The sequence below is a fragment of the Capricornis sumatraensis genome, chromosome 1, assembly GCF_032405125.1.
Source record: "Capricornis sumatraensis isolate serow.1 chromosome 1, serow.2, whole genome shotgun sequence".
NCBI classification, from domain to species: domain Eukaryota; kingdom Metazoa; phylum Chordata; class Mammalia; order Artiodactyla; family Bovidae; genus Capricornis; species Capricornis sumatraensis.
In genome coordinates, this window is record NC_091069.1 from 90,029,698 (window position 1) to 90,051,264 (window position 21,567).

Sequence of the window (21,567 nt, forward strand, 5' to 3'; positions counted from 1 at the left end):
AGGAACAGTTCTGAACCAGTCTGCATACTCTTCTGAGAATCCCAAGATTATCTTGCCCCAAAGTAGAATGATCAGATTTAATATCTAAAAATATATGGAACCCAATTAAATTTTAATTTCAGACAAACAACTAATGATATTTTTTTAGTGTAAGTATATCCCAAATGTTTTCATAGGTCATACTTATACTTTAAAATTATGTAACATTTGGGACATACTTATACCAAAAACATTATTTGTTGTTTATCAAAAATTCAAATTTAACTGGGCATCTGGCAACCTATGAGGTCTGAAATAGGTTGGAAATTCTCTTTCTGGTGTCACAGAAAGCCCTTATCTATGACACCTTAGTAAATGCCCATGTTTCAAGCCACTCACAGGGTGTTGTTCAGTCACTAAGTCATGTCCAACTCTGCAAGCTCATGGACTGCATCACGCCAGGCCTCCCTGTCCTTCACCGTCTCCCAAAGTTTGCTCAAACTCATATCCATTGAGTCAGTGATGCCATCTATCCATGTCATCCTTTGTTGTCGCCCTCACCTCCTGCCTTCAATCTTTCCCAGCATCAGGGTCTTTTCCAATCGTTTGGCTCTTCTCATCAACCACAGGAGAAGGCAATGGCACCCCACTCCAGTACTCTTGCCTGGAAAATCCCATGGATGGAGGAACCTGGTGGGCTACAGTCCACGGGGTCACTAAAAGTCAGACACGACTGAGCGACTTCACTTTCACTGTTCACTTTCATGCATTGGAGAAGGAAATGGCAACCCACTCCAGTGTTCTTGCCTGGAGAATCCCAGGGACGGGGGAGCCTGGTGGGCTGCCATCTATGGGGTCACACAGAGTGGGACATGACTGAAGCGACTTAGCAGAAGCAGCAGCAGCATCAACCACAGGCACTTCATATTTACTAACAGGTTTATACCATAACTCCAGTCCAATATGCCCTACAAAACAATGACGTCATGCCTGAAGTCCTGCAGCTCTTTTATCTCTGGGTTGTCCATATCTGTGTGTTTGTTTTCTAAAAAGAAATGCAGTTGCCCAAGGAATCAGCATTGTGCCTTGGCAATAGATGAGAGAGATTAAATTCTTTTAGTTGGAAAAGTTATTTCTGTTGGAAGTAGAACAACCCCATTTGTATAGATCCTTTCTGGGTAATATCTACCTCCCTTCCCCAGCAACAACTGAGGAGAATTTAATACTAATATCTGTGATTTTTACAAAAACTAAAAACACACGCAAAATTAATGTGTGAGTGCAAAAAATATATTTCAAATGACTATTGTTTTCCCACCACCATTTATGAAGAGACTGTCCTTTCCCCATTGTATTAATATAGTCTTGGTTCCTCTGTCATAAATTAATTGACCATATATGCATGGGTTAATGTCTGGGCTCTCTCTGTTCTCTTCTGTTGATCTTTATGTCTGTTTTTAGTTCATTACCATACTGTTTTAATTACTATAGCTATGTAATATATTTTGAAATCAGTGAGCATGATGCCTCCAGCTTTGTTCTTTTTCAGGATTGGATTGGCTATTCAGATTTGTTTGTGGTTTCATTATTAACATTTTTTAATAAAAAAAGACTGCAATATAATACAAAGTTCCTTCCACAAGGGGGGAGAAAAACTAATTCATAGAGTGTGGAAGCTGGCAAAACATTAATAGATCATCTAATCCAATGCTTCTCAATCCTGGGCACACACAGTAAAATCACCAGGAGAAGCTTGTTACATACTGTTAATAAAAATGCCAGGTCCCACTCCACTATGTCTAATTTATTTAATCTGTGACAGGACCTGGGAAATGGTATTTTTAAAAACTTCCTAGAGAATTCTAGGGAATCCTAGGGAAGAGGATTCTACTAGAGATACCCTCGTGGCTCAAATGGTAAAGAATCTGCTTGCAATGCAGAAGACCTAGGTTTGATCCTTGGGTCAGGAAAATCCTCTAGACAACAAAACAGCAACTTACCCCAGTATTCTTGCCTGGAGACATCCATGGACAGAGGAGCCTGGGGGGCTACAGTCCACGGGTTTGCAAAAAGTTGGACACGACTGAGCGACTAACACTTTCACTTTCAGAGGATTCTTCAGCCATGATGAAGAAGCACTGATTTAAGCCAGCTCCTTATTACCTGTAAAAAGGCTTGCCTGAGAGCATTTAAGATGGGCAGGTCCACAAAATATCTTTCTAGTCTCCCTTGAATCTGCACTGAACCAGAACTATGGCTTCTTTTCAAAAATACTCAAAAAATTATCTTAGAAAAAATGCTAACTGTAAAGCTAAAAGAAAATAAAAAATCAAACATGAATACAGAAAAGTACCCTAAGAGTCAGTACACTGTATCACAATAGCTATCTTTCAAATATACCCACAGTGAGGCCAAACAATACGGAAACACAAAACATCGTGTGGAGCAGAGAAAGGTTTATTATAGAACCATGCAAGAAGACTAGTGGCTCATGCCTTAAAAACTCCCAAACTCCCCCAGAGGCTTTCAGCAAAGCCCTTTTAAGGGCGAGGTGGGGGAGAGGTGTGGTTAGTTGTTGCAAACTTCTTGATGTAGGAACCTTTGTTCTTGCAGTCATCCGCATAGGTCAGGTCATGGTTTAGTCATGATATTCCAGTCCACAGCATCTTCAAATGGCTTTTCATGCTAGCAGAGCAGCTGCCAAATTCACAATCAGACAGAGCGTTCCCATCTCCACCTGACTGCCAGTGTACCTGCCAGTGTGCCTGCCCTGCTGCACAGCTCACCCAAAGCAAGAAGCTACAGGGAGGAGAAGCTGCTCCTGATACTGCTGCAGCCTTCCCCGTCAGTCCCCCTCCTCCCCACAATGCTCCACCAGGTTTAGCTCGCCAGGGTTAGTTCAGGACTGCTTCAGTGAAGGCAGTGAGAGTACAAACTTGGGGATGGGGCGGGGTGGGGTGGGGAAGGTGGTCCCTGGGCCTGTGACCCAGAGAGAATGCCACTGCAGGGACCACTGCAATGCTAACAGTTGGCAGGGCTGTACCACTAAGGGAAACACACAAACAGCCACACTCCTGTCCCATCTCTACTAACTACAGAGTCAGTATGTTAATTGTAATTGCTCATCAAAGGTGTTCTATTTTCCTTGCTTCCATTATAGAGTGTGAAAATTTTCAAAGAAACCAAATGAAAAGGTGATTGCCCTGATGCAGGCTAACAGGCAATGCCTTTCACCACACAGGGATACATGCCCTGTATGATGCACTAAAAACCATTCAGCTAATGAGCTGATCCTAATTGTACTCATTTCCCAGCAACCACAATGGGCTTGTATCCTGGGAGACAAAATGTGTTTCTGGTCATTTGTTCTAATCCCAGAAATCATGGGAAATAAGAGATTGCCACAGAGGCAGATCAGCCAGGTAATTCTGTGACCAAAGAAACATTTTCTGTAAATGGCAGGGAGAAACAAAGAGAAATGAAAGAGCTTGATCATTCTTTGTCTGCAAATACCATATTTGTAAACCCCAAAACCTGAGACTGTAAATGTATGTTTCAGGCTACTAAATTATTTCAACCCATGGGGTATAGAAGATAAAATGTCAATGGCTAGATGCTACATAGGCTAACACCTTTAATCAGACATAGGAAGAGATCAGTTTTATGGAAATGATGTTTCAAACAAATCAACAATGTTAAAGACAGCAGGGTTAAAGATAATATTTAATTTACTTTTGAGCACACAAAATTTTAAGCCTGTTAGCTCAACTATCTATGCAAATTACTCATTAAAAATGTTATCTATATGTTTTTAAAAGGCTTTCTCATTCCCTGCATAATGTTAAACTCCAATACATTCAGCAAACATGGATTTATAGAGAACATGATACAGCAGGGTGATGAGCTGGGAAATTAATATATGCTTTGTTTCCTACTGCTGTAGAACCATCCAAAAGACAAGAATCAAGCATCTGCATTCCTCAAGTCAAGCCCTTCCCACTCTTAGAAAAGGACAACAGGTTCATCTGTGGTGGATCTGAGGCCTGATGCTGTGGGCTATCTCTTACTCCCTCAAGCTCTATTGTTGAGAGAGGAGGTGGAATGAACCTTTTCTGTGTTAGAAAGATTGTAAGTGGAGAGGAAGACACTCCTCCAATGGATAACACAGAACTGGGAATAAAAACAAGGCTTGCAGATTCTGTAGTAACTTTAGGGAAAGGGCTTGGTTATGTTAGGTCCATAAATGATACAGGACCGGACACCGTGAGACCAACCTGGCATGTGGAATCTCTGGAGAACTGAGCAAGAGACCTGGATCTGGAGACATAAAATGGCAATGCTGGGTCCACAAATGGAACCAGCCCCTTAACCATGGAATAATGTGACCATAAGGAATAACCACCGCAGCACAACCCTGGCCTAGGACCAGGATTTGCCCTAGGCAAGAATCGGGAGGCTGCAGGACCTCTTTTCAGAATGACAGAAGCCCAGAGTATGATAATATAACACAGGTAAGAGACCTCTAAAAATGATTAACATTGGATTTTGCAGCAGTTTGGACATGTAGGGGCTAATATAAGTTCCAATAAAATCCCTCTCAAAAATAATAAAACTGTTGAGTATTATGAAGAAAATTGGCATCTATTACATATGTGTAAGAAACTTTATAACAAATAACGTGTCACTAAATTTGCTTGTATGTAATACAGTTATATTTTTCAGTCATAATCTAATTCAAATTGTTCTGTGACAATGCAAGGAGAAAAATGGATGTCTCCATGGATATCATTAAAGACTCCCTTCCACATAAATCCCTACCTCTCATTGAATTAGAAAAGGATTTCCTGGGATCTTGCTAGAGACATAGAAAAGGTACTTAATTTTAATTTGAACATCCTCTCTCACTCAAAAATCTCATGTATTTATTTTTTGGACAAATGTACATGTTAAATTTCCACTGCATGCCAGACAAGTGTATATTAAACTCTCACTGAATAGCTGGCTACACCAGATGCTGCGGATACACTGCGGAAAAAGAGAAATGTGCTTCTGTCCTTATAAAGCTTTTAGTTCAGTGAAAAACCAAGAAAACTAATCAAAAATAAAAAACAAAATTCTGTAGGCAACATAATGAGAGAAGGGCATGCTCCACAGTAGCAAACAGCAGAACATAATAAACTAGGCAGGGGTGGAGATCTAGAGGAAATGGAAAACTGAGAGCATAATGGTAGGAAGAATCAGCCAGGTGACCAATGCATGTTACAACTCCTTACCATCATTTCAGCCATCAAAATGAAAGCACCATCTGTTTCAACATAATAAAATCCTTCAAGTCCAGATAAGCTCCTAAATCTACAGAATATTTGAACCTAGAGAAATTACTCAATAGACTAAATGGGGGAGAAGAAGTCTGCCTCATACAGAGCCCAAGCTCTTCATTATCTGCACTGCTCTCCACTTTACTTCCCTCATGAAAAGCTCTCCACTTGAGCTGTGAGTCCATCCTCTCTGGCCATCTCGTGGCTTCACTTCTGGAAGTATCTTATCTCCCACGGCCTTAACAATATACCCTAGTCTCTATTGGGTCATTCCATTTGACAGAACACATATCTTAATATCATACCCATCAGAGAAAAGAAGAGAGAAAACCACCCTCCTTGTCCATGTACACACAACCAGCTACCATCCTACTTTATTGCTGCCTTTCACAGCAAAACTTCTCAGGACAGTTCTGTATACTTGTCATCCCCACCCCTCGCTCCCCAGCTCTCCTCCACCCACTCCAACCAGGCTTTACCCACCACCACCCCCACAGAAATAGCTCTGACCAAGATCAGCAATTATCTCCTTTTTCCCAAAGCCCACTGACAACTCCCACTTTCATCTTATTCGTCCTCTCAGCCTTATTTGGTATGGCTGTCCGTATTCTCCTTTAATCTCGTTCTGCACTGAACTATATGCTTACCTTTCCTTGGTTTTCCATCTGTAATACCAGATACTCCTTCTCAGAGCTGTGTTGGCTCTGCCTCCTCTACAAATCTCTGAATGTTGCCCTATCCTCGGGACTCGTCTCTCAATCTTAGCTTTCCCCCTAAAATATCACACGCATTTTTGTGATCGCAAATACCATCCACACACTGGTAATTCTCAAATTCCTATTTCAGATTCAGTTCTCTGTCTGTAAGTTCCCATTTGCTAAAGTGTCCTGCCCACTTGACAGCTCTTCTGTAATGTGTTTGGTCAAACAAAATTCTTGATCACCAATATCCTGTAAATTTACCCCCATTTCAACCAACAAGCCTTTCTCATACCGATAATGACATCATCATTCATGCAACTGCCAAAGTCAAAAAAAAAAAACAAAATGTGTGTGTCATCTTGACTCCTTCTCCTTCCCTCATGTTGCACAACCAATTCATTGGACATTTCTAACTTTGGTTAAGCATACCACAAAAATATTTATTTTTTACTTAATAATCACTTAATAGCACTTATCCTGTGCAAGTTACATTTTAAGCACTTTACAAATACTAACTCATTCAATCTTTATGACTCTCTTTTAAGGTTTGTACTATTTTTAACCCCTACTCCAAAGATGGATATGTATGTGTATGCACACTCTGCAACTAAGTCATGTCTGACTCTTTGAAACCCCATGAACATAGCCTGCCAGGCTCCTCTGTCCATGGAATTCTCCAGGCAAAAATATTCGAGTGGGTAGCCATTCCCTTCTCCAGGGGATCTTCCCAACCCAGGGATCAAACCCAGGTCTCCAGCATTGCAGGCAGATTCTTTACTGTCTGACCCACCAGTGAAGCTTTCCTGATGGGCTTCCCCTGTGGGCTTCCCCCGTGGGTTTCCCTGGTGGCTTAGACAATAAAGAATCTGCCTGCAATGGAGGAGACCTGGGTTCAAACCCTGGGTCAGGAAGATCCCCTGGAAAAGAGAATGGCTACCTACTCCAGTATTCTTGTCTGGAGAATTCCATGAACAGAGGAGCCTGGAGGGCTATAGTCAGGGGGTCGCAAAGAGTTGGACATGACTGAGTGATTAACACATCTCTGTATTTATGTGTTTGTTGTCTACATACTGCAGTACTTGAATGGCATCTCCCTGAAGGCAAGGTCTAGCTTATCACTTTATTTCAAGGACCTAAACGCCTGCTCTTCCATATTATTTATTGCGTGAATAAATCAACTAAGTCTGACTGATACTCCTACGACCTAGCCATATAAGTCCACATCAAAAAAGATAACAGATCTCAATTTCACAACATAAATTACTTCCCAGGATCATTCCAATATTGACCCTCATATACAAGCGGGTGGGTAGACTGAGGATCTGTCAGGGGAATGGTGGCTATTTTGTAGAAAATGCATAAATGCTATAATTTAACAAGCTAATAAGCTAATTGAGAAGTAAACACAACAATAGGTGGAACATTAGTAAACAATATATAACAGTATATAATTAAGTGCTTGTGTGTGTATATGTGTGTGTGAGAGAGAGCAGGAGTTCAAAGGAAAGATCAATGAGGAAAAGATCAATGAGGAAAAAAGTAGCTCTTTGGCTTATGAGTTCAAATAGCAAGTTTATAAATCAGAGAAGTCTTTCAGTGAGATGAATGAGACATTAGCAGGCTTTAAAGGATGGGAAGAACCCACATATTCAGGTGAATAAAGAAAAAAACACCAGGCTGATACAAAGGAGGAAATGAATTTAGGATCATTGTGAGTCCAGGAAAGCAGCTTGCTACTTGGGGGACAAAAGGAGTGGAAGCCTCCATGGGAACAGTGTGTTTTTAGGCCTGAAGCAATAGGAAAAAGGGAAGAGATAATCAGGATTAAATTGATGTTTAAAGAAAGATTAGAGTGGTAGCCACAATAGCTACAAAGCAACACATAAGTATCTGTAAGGTAACATAACTCTTTTTAATTTCCAATACTGTATTGGTTTTACCATACATTGACATGAATCCACCAGATTCACACAGAGGACTGGAGAGACAGATGATGGAGTGATAAGGATGTGATAGAGTTGGTCACGATATCTCAAAAGAGGGAACTTTTGAACCAAGCCTTAAAAGGAAAAAAAATGAGAGTAGGGTGAGGCATTTCCATTGAAAGGAATGAAATACATGTTACTTATTTCCTGGGAAATAACAGTCAGGTTAGGTCAGGATAGGAGAAGATAGGCCAAGGGGTTCTCCTGGAACAGTCAGGCTCTGTTGGCAGCAAAAGAGAGAAAGTTGAAGGTTGAAAGAAAGTTGATGGCATCTCAAAGCATATCCAGGAAGATGAGTACAAGGCAGAGAGGTCTTACAAGGGGTGAAGTGGCTGCCCATGAGTAGAAAGTGGCCAACAAAAGAGTCACTCTGCTGGTACGATGTAAGCTCTGGTTGGATGAGTAACCACAGTCTCTAAGCTCAACACATGGCATAGTAGAAGTTTAGGTAATTATTGAAAGTTAAGCAGAGGGAGAGGGTGGGATGATTTGGGAGAATGGCATTGAAACATGTATACTATCGTGTAAGAAACGAATCGCTAGTCTAGGTTCAATACAGGATACAGGATGCTTGGGGCTGGTACACTAAGATGACCCAGAGAGATGATATGGGGAGGGAGGGGGGAGGGGGGTTCAGGGTTGGGAACTCATGTACAACTGTGGTGGATTCATGTCAATGTATGGCAAAACCAATACAGTATTGTAAAGTAAACAAAATTTTTTAATTTTTTTTAAAATAAAAAAAGAAAGTCAAGCAGAAAATTTACAATTGTGTCCATGTCTTAATCCAGGGGAACTAGAGAGTAGAACATATGAAACAGTAACTGAAAAGATAAATAGCTTTGGGGTCTAGAGTCTGCACCAGGGGGTAAGCCTAGTCCAATGAATAGGAAGCTAGGAAAGGACAAGCGATGAAGTTTAGACATGAGCAATTTGAATATGCGAAGTAAGCACACATTGGGATGCTGGTTACAGCTGGCAAAAATTTCATACTGCTCCATCTCATCTGACTTCAAAAGAGCCCTCTTTCAAATTCTGCTTCCCTAGCGGCTCAGTGGTAAAGACTGTCTGCCAGTGCCGGAGACTCAGGGATGATCCTTGGGCCAGGAAGATGCCCTGGGGAAGGAAATGGCAACCCACTCCAGTATTCTTGCCTGGGAAATCTCATGGACAGAGGAGCCTGGTGTGCTACACTCCATGGGGTCGCAAAGAGCTGGACATGACTTAGCAACTAAACAACAACAACAAGCTTACAATAAGCCTCCTATATACTCCTGATTGCCTTTACCGTGCTCTACCTTTTATTTTTCCATAACACTTATCACCTTCTAACATACTATATTATTTCATTTAACTTATGGTTTTTTGTGTATCTGAAATAAAATTAAGTTCTACAAGGGCAGGGATCTAAATGCCTAAAACAGTGCCTTGCATATAGTAGACTCATAAATAAACATTAGTTGGATAAACTAATGAGAGATAAGTGGCTGGCCTAAAACAGCATGTACTGCTTTAATTATAAGAGTATGTCCAGGAATTTCTCACATGAAGATGTAGACCATCACAAATTTAGCATTCTTAGGTCCTAGAGAAAGGAAGAGCTATAAGAAAGGCCACCCCTATCTGCTGACCACATTGCTCTTATATGAATAAAAAATAAAGCTCTATTTGGATAAGCCTCTGACATTTTGGAGTTTGTTATAGAAACTAGCTAATACACATTCGAACATGAAATTTTGCAGCATGAAATGAATTCATGTGCTTTAAGGAAATTTGCATTATTCATTTGACAAACATGCTGAGCTCTTACTGTGGGCCAAGAACTCTGACGGGCATAAGCAGCTCGAAGATGAGTAATAGAAAATAATCTCCCTCCAGGAAACCAAAAATTTGCAATATCATGTTGGAAGCTCTGTTTTAGATGAAAGGAGAAGGGGCTATTTGAGTCCAGAGAAGAAAGTCTAATTCTGCCATGAAGAGAGGAAAAAAGGAATTGCCACATGGGATGTGACATTTGGGCTCAGTTCTGAATTATGAGTCTGATGAAGAATGAAAAAAATGCATATTATTTTTATAAAATATTACTTGACAAATTTGGCTCCAAATTATATGGCCTTTTCAAAACTCTGTACAATTTCTCTTAGTTTCATTAGATAAATTCATATTTACTCCAGAGGTGTGAATTCACCTCAGAGTGGCAGGAAGGGGCTAATTTTGGTTCTGGGTGTTGTTTGAAGTAAAAATTTTCTCTGCTGAGTATGCTTCAGTTGCATGACTTGCAGTATTGTTCTGCTCTCCCTGAAAAGCAACTCAGTAACTTGTTGGAAATGGCATAGGGCCAGTTTGGGGCTGATTCTGTTGTTACCTGTGCATATATAACTTCAATAAAGATAAAGACTGAATAAAAACACTATTTTTAAATTAAAAACCCAATAGGCTGAAGATGAGGGAATGATGGGTACAAGAAAGAGAGAGAGATCTGTATTTATTTAGACTTGGATTTTCACATTTAAGTGACTGGGAAGATGCAGAAGTCAAAAGGAAGACTTGGATTCAAAGAGAATAGCACTTATTTAAAAAAAAAAAAAGCATATAGCGTTTTTGGCAACAAACTACCTAGTGACAAAAAAAATCATAAAAAGTCACTCTCTTTGTGATAGACCTTTAAGGCTACAATATCATCTTCCTTCTGTTTTGTGAATTCCTTTAGGAATCTCTTTTTGCAAAAGCTGTCCATGGTCTCTCTGAACACCTGAGCATTCACCGCGCTCTGGGCCATTCCACTTCTACCTTGCGCTTCTCTAATTGTTGACACGAAACTCCTTTAATAAGGTCAAATCTGCATATACACATTGGCTCCACTTCTACCCTGTGACTTTTTACTCTCTCTCCTATTGTTTGAAGATACTGCAGATCTGCCCTACGTATACTCAGCGCCTTTGATAATAACCCAAATGCTTTCCTGTCTCTTCTCTAGACTGTTAGTTGAATCAGAAGATCAAACATTTTAGTAAAGAATCTAAATATTTAAATATAACTAAGAGTGAATTTTTATTATTGATGTCCATTTACTCCTGGCTAGTGACAAAGACTTAAATAAATGACTTCGAAAGATTCCTTCCACTCTTCTCCAACAATAAGTGCTTCCAAACACAAGAAGTGCTTCCAAACACAAGAAGTGCACCTTATAAGGTACAGTTACAGGGATGAAGCAGGCAGACAAAGTCAAAAGCAAGTGAAAAGAAGGCTCTTCCCTCTATGCCTTGCCCTCCACGGGCCCTTCTGAAGTCAGCAGTTGTCATGAGGCTAGATGTTAAACCTATTTCTAAGAGCTGAAGTTCAAATTAAAGCCAAGTACAGCAGTGTTGTTTCCATAATTCGAATCTTCAAGCTGGGCTAAGTGCTTTTTTGTACACTTGAAAATTACTACATTTTTCAGTTTGTTTCTGTTTGAAAGAAAATGGTTTAGGTGATTATAGAGGAGTAGCAGCCTGTCAATTCTGCACAAATTCCGCATGTGATTTTTTATGCTAAAATTCCAAAAGTCTCTTTAATAGATAATTTATGTTCCCCTAAGATAGTTTCATTTTTGAATAATAAAAGCCCTCAAACATCCCAGAGGCCAGAGGAAAAAAAAAAAATGATACCCAATGCGAGATCTAAGAGCTAAACTCTTGCCAGAGGCCTATCCATCTTACATGATCAAGAGATATTCTCCAGTAGTTCTCTGTGGGTGACTGAAAACTGTAGAAAAGTTATGAGACACAAACCCTTTTCCTGGACTTGAGTTCTGCCAATGTCAAAAGCAAAAGATAAGAATTCCTCAGGATCCCTCATTTGGAAAATTCCACCTCTCTTAATATCCATTCTCTTAAATTTAATTTTTATTCATTTATTTGGCAAAGATTGATTGAGCATCTACTGTTCTAGGTGCAGGGGATACAACAGTGAACAAGACAAAAAAGTTTACTGGAGATCACATTCTAGGAATGGGGAGACAGTGAGATTTGTATTCATCTTGTTCTGCTATAAAGGAAACAGGGTGATGTCCTAGGCAATGACTGTTGGGCTGGGGGATGATTACAGAGGGTGATCAAAAGAGCCTTTTTGGTGGAGATATTACAAGTAAAAACCCAGTGACAAGAAAATCCAGCCACACGAAAGGCCTTGGGAGAGAATAATATATGCAGGGGAAGAGCAAACGCAAAGGCCTAGGAGAGCTGTTTTGAGCCTGATTACTCTACAAGGGTGTTCTCAGGAGAATATTTACACCTTTAGCTATAGTGGATGCACTGCTTCATTTGAGCACTTGTTCCCCCAGCAGCCAGACTGTTGCAACTGATGGTTCTTAGATGAATCTCAGGAATTGCCCACAGCATAAAAGTCTCCCTCATCCCTGGGGACAGTCTATATCCAATGACTGGCCACAGAGGTATAAAGATCTAGCTCCCTCGCCTTTAAGCACCAACCGTCTCCTAAAAAGCATCCCTTGCATTGGCTCTTTGTGATTTCATTACCTCTCAACTCTTCCCTCTGCCAGGCCTGCATTCTTTACTCCCCTACAGGCACTGATGCTGAGGGCACTTGCCAGCGTAACCTTCCATATGCAGATCTCCATCTCACTGCCCTTTCCTTGGGGAATCCAGCTAAAGAGCTAAGTTGATCATTTAAGGCAATTATAAATATTAAAACACTACAGCAGCCCCACAACCAATCTTAGGAGTTAATTAAGATTGCCAGGGCTTCTTTAATCTGTTTATCCTTAAAGATTACACGACGTGAGATCCTAACTCCTAACTGGTCTCATGCTTCTGATATTGTTGCTCTGAAATCTGTCCCTACACTACTGATTGATGCTTCCCAACCCCAACTGTGATCATGGTGATCTGCTGAAGCCCTTCAGTGGCTCTCAGTGGTCTTCATATGTCTGAGCTCCATGATCCACAAGTCTTTTCATAACCTGCCACAAGTCTCCTCTGCCATCTTGTAAAAACCTTTCAACCCACCTACCCTTACCCTGGACCCATGGCACTTTGGTAATTCCATATCCTCTTGCTTGTCTTTGAACCTGAAATTTCTTTTAGTGAATCATTATTTATGCTTTAAAGGCACCTTCTTTTACCCAGAGTTCCTAAAACCCACTTTATAGCTCTATTCTATATTATGTACTTTTTTATTATTGCACCTATCACTGTAACACCTGCCTATTTTTGCTATCCAACTGTACTACCATTTCCTATAGAGGTACAACTAAAGACTATGTCCTATTCAGTGCTGATCCCTCCCTGAGCATCCAACACAGTGCCAGGCACTTTGTAGACACTCATAAAGGCTATCTCTTTCTAATTTAGTTTTTTTTTTTTTTTAAGGCAAAAATCACAAAACATACCTGTTACATAAATAAATGCCTTGTTAGCAACCATTCTGCAGTAATAGAATCCATCTTAGTTGAAAGGTTGCCTTTCACTGAGCCCTGAGACAGAATAGGGCAGGACTAACAAGCTACTGACATGTATGATGCTGTTTGTATCACAAATGTAACCACCAGGCCCCAATCCCTGCAAGTCTCATGTGTTTAAAATCTTAAGGATCCCACAGAGTGTGACATTTCCATACCTACTCACTTCAGTTATAATCTCAAGTACTTCATTCCATGAAGGGAATTAAAACTAGAGTTTTCTCAGTCTGGCAATTGACAGAGAGAAGGCTATTCTTCCAAAAACCTTGCTGGGGGCAATGCATTTAAACACTGACCATTGAAAATGGTAATGATGAGCCCAACAGAGATACAATCTTCCCCTACTGACAACTCCATTATGCAGAAGAGAAGGAGATGAGGGAGAAAAACCAGGAGGCTTCAAGATAGGACACTTGTGTTTGAATTCCAGACCTGCCTCTTAGCAGCATATGATCTTGAGCAAGATATTTAAATTTCTTGTAACTTGACTTTTTTCATCTACAAAATAAAGATTACCCTTAACTCATATTATCCTTGTGGGAATTAAATACACAGGTCATAAGTGAGAAGATGGCTAGTCCAGGCTCCAGCTTAGCCCTGAGCCTAGCTAGTCCAGGATGGCTAGCTAGGCTCTGACATCATTAAGGCCACAAGAACTCTTCATTGAAAACAATAACACATGTTTTCACCAAAAGCATTTCTCTTACGTCCTAAAACCGAAGCAGAGAAGATGAGAAGAAATTGATTCTTATGGATTAATAGCATCACTCTACCCTATGTGAGTTTGAGTTTCACTGATTTTGAATTTCTCATTTCAATCTTGTATCTATATGAACAGAAAATCAGTTTAAGAAGCTATGTCAAACTACCAACCATATATACTGGGCTCTATAGTACATTTGATTTCTTTTCCTAAATAAGCTGTCTGAAGAATGACAGCTTATAGTAAAAAAGCAAATCAACCCCCCTGAAAGGCTGGTAGCTTTATAGACTTTTATATTATAGAAAATACCTAGGCATATTAAAACATTTCTGCAATTTCTTAAAAACACATTTTGATCTGACCCCCCCCCCCCGCATGTTGAACTGCACAATAATGGAATTTAAAAGGGTTAGGATAGTAAACCTCTCCAATCAGCATTTTATAAAAACCAATACTACCAAAAACCTTACCTTTCCAATACAATTGGTCCCCTGGTGGCTCAGAGGTTAAAGCGTCTGCCTGGAACGCGGGAGACCCAGGTTCAATCCCTGGGTCAGGAGAAGGAAATGGCAACCCACTCCAGTACTCTTGCCTGGAGAATCCCATGGAGGGAGGAGCCTGGTAGGCTACAGTCCACGGGGTCCCAAAGAGTTGGACACGACTGAGCAACTTCACTTTCACTTTTCCAGTACAGTGTTAAAAGACAATAAATTTGATCTGATGTATGTAAAATGTCACGCTTCTTTTTTAAAAAATAATGTTATTCATTCACTGAAAGGTATAATGCTTGCTGCTGCTACTGCTGCTAAGTCGCTTCAGTCGTGTCTGACTCTGTGCAGCCCCATGGACTGCAGCCTACCAGGCTCCTCTGTCCATGGGATTTTCCAGGCAAGAGTACTGGAGTGGATTGCCATTGCCTTCTCCTGGAAAATATAACTGACCACCTTTTGTGTCTTTTGATAAGCAAAATGATAAATCCTGTCAAGTGGACTAGAGGCTAGAGTAAATTTTTACTTTAAAAAAAAACACTATTAATCGCTTCTCGGTGTGGCTCTGCTTGATGCAAATTATACTACTTGTCAAGACTTTTGTTTAGTCACAAATAAAAGGCTTAGTGGATAAAGGTTTGGCCTTTCACTACAGGTTTTCTGCCAAACTGTGACCTGAAATGAATGAATTGATACCGAGTGGGGCCTCCTGACTCTGTAATTTAATGCTGACAGTAATTAGCTAAGAAGGAGGTGTTATAATGAAAGCCTAGGGCACAGTGTTTATGTGATTTTACACAGCTGCAATAGATGGCACCTCCTTTTCCAGTCTTTTTCATTTACTACCTCTGAAAAAGGAGAAGGTGCAAGTCATAAAAAGATACTGGCTGCTTGACTCTCTGATAAATCTCTGGACAGTGAAGACCTTGGGTTTAAATTAGCTGTCAGACTTCAGCCATCTCACTCACCAGCTTACTCCTAAGTTAGCCACAGTGCAAAGACATTATAAATGGATTTATATGTCTTGATTAATGCCTTTTTTTGTAAACAGACTTTCTGCATGAGCCGTGCCATAGCAGATGCCCTGTTTTAAAGGTTAATCTTTACATCAATAGCATATTCAAGACATTCTGCTTTTACACAGTTGTTCTTTCTTTTTGAATTTCAAATTCTCTTAGAATAAATGAGAAATAGGAGCCTTAATAGCAAAATCAGAATCTATTGTTAGAAACTCCCTGTGTAAATAAAGGATCATTCCTGCATATGCAATTATTTCATAGAACAAAGGAAATCCTCTGCATGATTCCACACTGAAGCCTTTCCTTGTTGGCCCTTAAAAGAAAAGAAGAAAAGAAAAAATAAAAAAAACTTTGCTTTAAAGGTAAGGCTCACACCTAAGTGACCCCTCTGTGTCTCCAGCTTTGGATAACTTGCCTGATTGACTGGTGAGTTTGTAAAAAGTAGTCTGATGTTAGATGCTGGCAAGTATCCAACTGTATAACCAAACACTAGAGGCCTTTCCTTTCCCAACTGCTACCAATCTTTGTGTTGCCTGAATGTCAGTTTGCTACCACAGGAAAAAACTAGTGAGATATGGATGCAAGAAGATAGTGTGCTAATACATTTTACTTAATCCAAAGCTTTAGTTCAGGAAGGAACTCTTGATATGTTTGTCACCTCAATTATTCACAATGAATTGGAAGCAAATCTTTCTTTCAAGCGTTTATTGACATTGTCATTTAGTCAGCTTCAAAAAGTGTTTTGTTAACATAAATTAGACCTTTGTTTACTTTATTTCAGATAGGGGCAAAAATAAAACCTATGATAAAAACAACTATCCAAACACTTCACTATCCTAGGAAATCAGCAATCAATTCTACCTAAGATTAGTCAGTTACATGAGTCCATTTCAAATGGTAACATAAGAAAATAAGAAGAAAGAAAATAAGAATTAAGTGCAGGAAATAGGTTATTAATTCTAGTTTGTTTTTCGAGGTCTTTTAAAATCTATATACAGCCTATGTTTGCATAATTTGTATTTCTAGAACATCTGTTCTCTCCATGAGAATTCTGTTCTCTCTTTCTCAAATGAGAAAGACAGTACAATTCCCCAAAACTGAGAGATTATTTGGCATTTACCACTCTTCATCTCCTGGGCTTCCCTAGTGGCTCAGCAGTAAAGAATCTACCTGCCAAGGCAGGAGATGTGGGAGACTCCAGTTCAGTCCCTGGGTCAGGAAGATCCCTTGGAAGAGGAAATGGCAACCCACTCCAGTATTCTTTCCTGGAAAATCTCAAGGACAGAGCAGACTGGAGGGCTACACACAGTCCATAGGGTTGCAAAGAGTCAGACATGACTGAGCATAGAGCACAGCACTCTTCAGTGACTCCAATTACTGCATATTCTTTTTCTTTTTTTTCACTCAGCTCAGCTTATGGGATCTTAGTGCCTCAACCAGGGATTGAACCCAGGCCCTTGGCAGTGAAAAAGCAGAGTCTTACTGAAGAAGGAATTCATCGGGCCTGGACTTCATATTAGGCCTGTTCATGCCAATCATGGTTGGCCACCTTTCCAATGGACTCTGAACTCTGTGTTTAGTGCCCATGAAGACAATAACAGAAGGATAAGACCCCTCCAGACAGAGGAACCTTGAAGATCGTATCTAGGTTACTCATTGCCTAAGAGAAAACATACACTAATCACCCCTTCCTCCAGACAGGCCATAAATTTTTCTGTATCTATCCGAGTGTAACCTTGGGTTTATTGATTATTGGCTAATTGTTTGACTGTTTGAGCACATGAGCACATAGCACGTGAATGATGGGGTTATTGGGATTGTATTTTCCTTGGTTTATGTAAGTCTCAAGGAATTTGCAGTGGTGGGTTCAGACACCTAAACATGGGGTATAAAAGATTTTCACAAATGTTGGTCGGGGTCCTTGGCTAAGAGGAGACTCTGCCTTGGGCCCGGCGGTGTAATAAACTGCACTCCACTATCTGCACTGTCCTTCTGAGTGAGTTTGTTTCCCAGAACCCATGGCTACAACACTACCCACTGAATCATCATGGATTCCCATATTGCATACTCTTACTCTGTCATCTTTCTTCTTCTGTAACAGACTCCTGCTGTAATAAAGAATTTTCTAATGTAATCTGAGTGAAATCAATGGTCAGTTGATAGAAAGGTTCTCAGACGTCCATCTACAACTCTCCTGTCTTTATGACTGAGGCCTCAGAAAACAAACCCTCATCCGCAATAGAAGAACCATAAGAACTAAAGCTGGCAGGAAGTAAGTACACTAGGAATGCTTCCTTAGGAAAACGGGGGCCAAGTGGTAAAGCAAGATCCAAAAATATGGAACAGAGGGAATACATTTTAGCTCCTGAGGAACAAAACGCTCAGCATAGGTCCCAGTCCTTTTACCAGGCTCCAACTATAATACAACGCCAGACCATGCCTGAGAAACAAAAAGAAATTCATGACACCACTAAACGAGACTTATGAACCAAGAACCAACCAGAAGAGAAAACAGAACATTTAGCAGAAAACAGATAATACTTTTTTTGGAGAAAAATTAGGATACGACATTTGAAAAAATTAATGGTTCTTTTTAATGCATCCACTTCCCCAGAGCCTTCTGTACATGAAAAGTACTTAGCATCATATAAACAAGGATCATCAAAGAAAGAACAATATATGCCAGAGTATGCTTTCTGTAAAATCCCAGATCCAGAGTTATAGTGATGGGATAAGCCCTGTAACTTATATGTTGGACAGAAAAGTATTGGCACAAAATAGGAATAAGGGTAAGTGTCTTTAAAAGGAAAAACATATATTTTTTAAATGCCGTAGCAGGCTGAACAATGGCTCCCAAAGAAATCTGAGACTGTGAATGCCTTTTTTTATGTTAGCAGAAACTTTAAAGGTATGATTAAGATTCTTGTGATGCAGAGATTATCCTGAATTTTCTAAGTGGGCCCTAAATATAATCACAAGTGTTCTTACGGGAGTGGAGCAGAGAGAGATTTGACGACAAAAGAGAAGGAAACATGATGATGGAAACAAGATACTAGAGTTAAGTTACTCAAGGAAGGAATCAAGTAAAGGAATACAGGCAGCCTCCTGAAGCTAAGACAGGCTGGGAAACCCATTCTCCCACATAGCTTACTGAAGAAACCAGCCCTGCTGACACTGACTTTTGACTGATTTCAGACTTTATGCCTCTAAAATGGTAAGAGAACAAAGTTGTGCTGTTTGAAGCAACCAGGTTTGTGGCAATTGATACAGCAGAAAGGACACACTAAGACATATATGTTCTGGATTTAACTTAATGTTAGGTAGCCAGAGACATAGGAAAGTAATAAAATAATAGGCAAAAAAAAAAGCAGTATAAATTCCCTAGCATTTTAAAGAACAAAGGTAAACCGCTAAACTTAAACTATCATTTGCCCATAATTCATTTTGACAAATGCTTTGATTTCTGAAGGCATGTTATACTGGCTATACCTCAGTAACATTCCAGCACTCTTTGGTACATATTCTGTTGGTGCTGCAGGGGTTAGAAGCTTGGGAACTACATTTCTCAGAACCTCTTGCCAGTAGGATTCCAACTGAGATGCCATGAAAAAGAAGCACTTGTGTGTGATTTGGAAGGCAGAAAGGAGGCAGAATCTACTGTTCCTCACACTGAAGTTCAGACTTCTGCAGCAATGGCATCAATAACAGTTTGTTTCTTGGGCCTTATGGTCTACTGTCAGGCTTCAGATGGAATGTAGACAGCAGCTGCCTACAATTTTCTTATTTCTGGGAAGACCCCCACTTCCTCTTTCTCTTCTTCTGGCCTTTCATACAACTTAAAATAAAATTTTTATTGAACTATAGTTGATTTCTCTGATTAGTTGGATCATAGAAAAAGCAAAAGAATTCCAATAAAACATCTACTTCTGCTTCATTTGACTGTGTGGATTACAACAAACTGTGGAAAATTCTGAAAGATATGGGAATACCAGATCACCTGACCTGCCTCCTCCAAAACCTGTATGCAGGTCAAGAAGCAACAGTTAGAAATGGACATGGAATAATGGACTGGTTCCAAATTGGGAAAGGAGTATATGAAGGCTGTATATTGTCACCCTGCTTATTTAACTTCTATGCAGAGGACATTGTGCAAAATGCTGGGCTGGATGAAGCACAAACTGGAATCAAGATTGCCAGGAGAAATATCAATAACCTCAGACAAGCAGATGACACCACCCCATGCCAGAAAGTGAAGAGGAACTAAAGAGCCTATTGATGAAAGTGAAAAGAGGAGAGTGAAAAATCTGGCTTAAAACTCAGCACTCAAAAAACTAAGATAATGGCATCTGGTCCCATCACTTCATGGCAAATACATAGGGAAACAATGGAAAGAGTGAGAGACTTTAGTTTCTTGGGCTCCAAAATCACTGCAGATGGTGACTGCAACCATGAAATTAAAAGATACTTGCTCCTTGGAAGAAAAATTATGACCAACCTAGACAGCATATTAAAAAGCAGAGACATTACTTTGCCAACAAAGGTCTGTCTAGTCAAAGCTATGGTTTTACCAGCAGTCATGTATGAATGTGAGAGTTGGACTATAAAGAAAGTTGGGAACTGAAGAATTGATGCTTTTGAACTGTGGTGTTGGAGAAGACTCTTGAGAGTCCCTTGGAGTGCAAGGAGATCCAACCTGTCACTTCTAAAGGAAATCAGTGCTAAATATTCATTGGAAGGGCTGATGCCCACTGAAACTCCAATACTTTGGCCAGCTGATGTGAAAAACCTGTGAAAGATTGAAGGTGGGAGGAGAAGGGGATGACAAAGGATGAGATGGTTGGATGGCATCACTAACTCAAAGGATATGAGTTTGGGTAAACTCAGGGAGTTGGTGATAGACAGAGAGGCCTGGTGTGCTACTCCATGGGGTCACAGAGTCGGACATGACTGAGCAACTGAACTCGACTCAACTCATTCATTTATTCATTATTAAGATACAAAGTGTGCTTTAAATATTTCTTTGGGGGAGGAGACACCACACTTCTACCCAATTAACGGAAATATATTCCAGAGACCTTTTATTTTTTTAAGATCTATGCCATGGCATAGTAGATCTTAAAAAAATAAAAGGTCTCTGGAATATATTTCCCTTAATAGTAGATATTTTAAAAAATAAATAAATAAAAGGTCTCTGGAATATATTTCCTTCAATAGTAGATCCTAAAAATAAACAAATAAAAGTTCTCTGGAATATATTTCCTTTAATTGGGTAGAAGTGTGGTGTCTCCTCCCCCAAAGAAATACTTAAAGCACACTTTGTATCTTAATAATGAATAAATGAATGAGTTGAGTTGAGTTCAGTTGCTCAGTCATGTCTGACTCTGTGACCCCATGGACTGTAGCACACCAGGCCTCTCTGTCCATCACCAACTCCCTGAGTTTACCCAAACTCATATCCTTTGAGTTAGTGATACCATCCAACCATCTCATCCTCTGTCATCCCCTTCTCCTCCCACCTTCAATCTTTCACAGGTTCTTTGCATCAGCTGGCCAAAGTATTGGAGTTTCAGTGGGCATCAGCCCTTCCAATGAATATTTAGCACTGATTTCCCTTAGGATTGACAGGTTGGATCTCCTTGCACTCCAAGGGACTCTCAAGAGTCTTCTCCAACACCACAGTTCAAAAGCATCAATTCTTCAGTTCCCAGCTTTCTTTATAGTCCAACTCTCACATTCATACATGACTGCTGGAAAAACCATAGCTCTGACTAGACAGACCTTTGTTGGCAAAGTAATGTCTCTGCTTGGGAAGAATACACAGAAGAACTGTACAAAAAAGATCTTTAAGACCAAGATAATCACAATGGTATAATCACTCACCTAGAGCCAGACATCCTGGAATGTGAAGTCAAGTGG

General features: G+C 40.1%; 1 non-coding gene across 1 annotated transcript; it reads left to right on the forward strand.

Annotated features, from left to right (window-relative positions):
• Positions 1 to 14,632: 14,632 nt before the first annotated feature.
• TRNAS-GGA (transfer RNA serine (anticodon GGA)) lies at positions 14,633 to 14,705 on the forward strand. The gene has a single exon. It is a non-coding gene; the product is annotated as a tRNA-Ser (tRNA).
• The last annotated feature ends 6,862 nt before the right edge of the window (positions 14,706 to 21,567 follow it).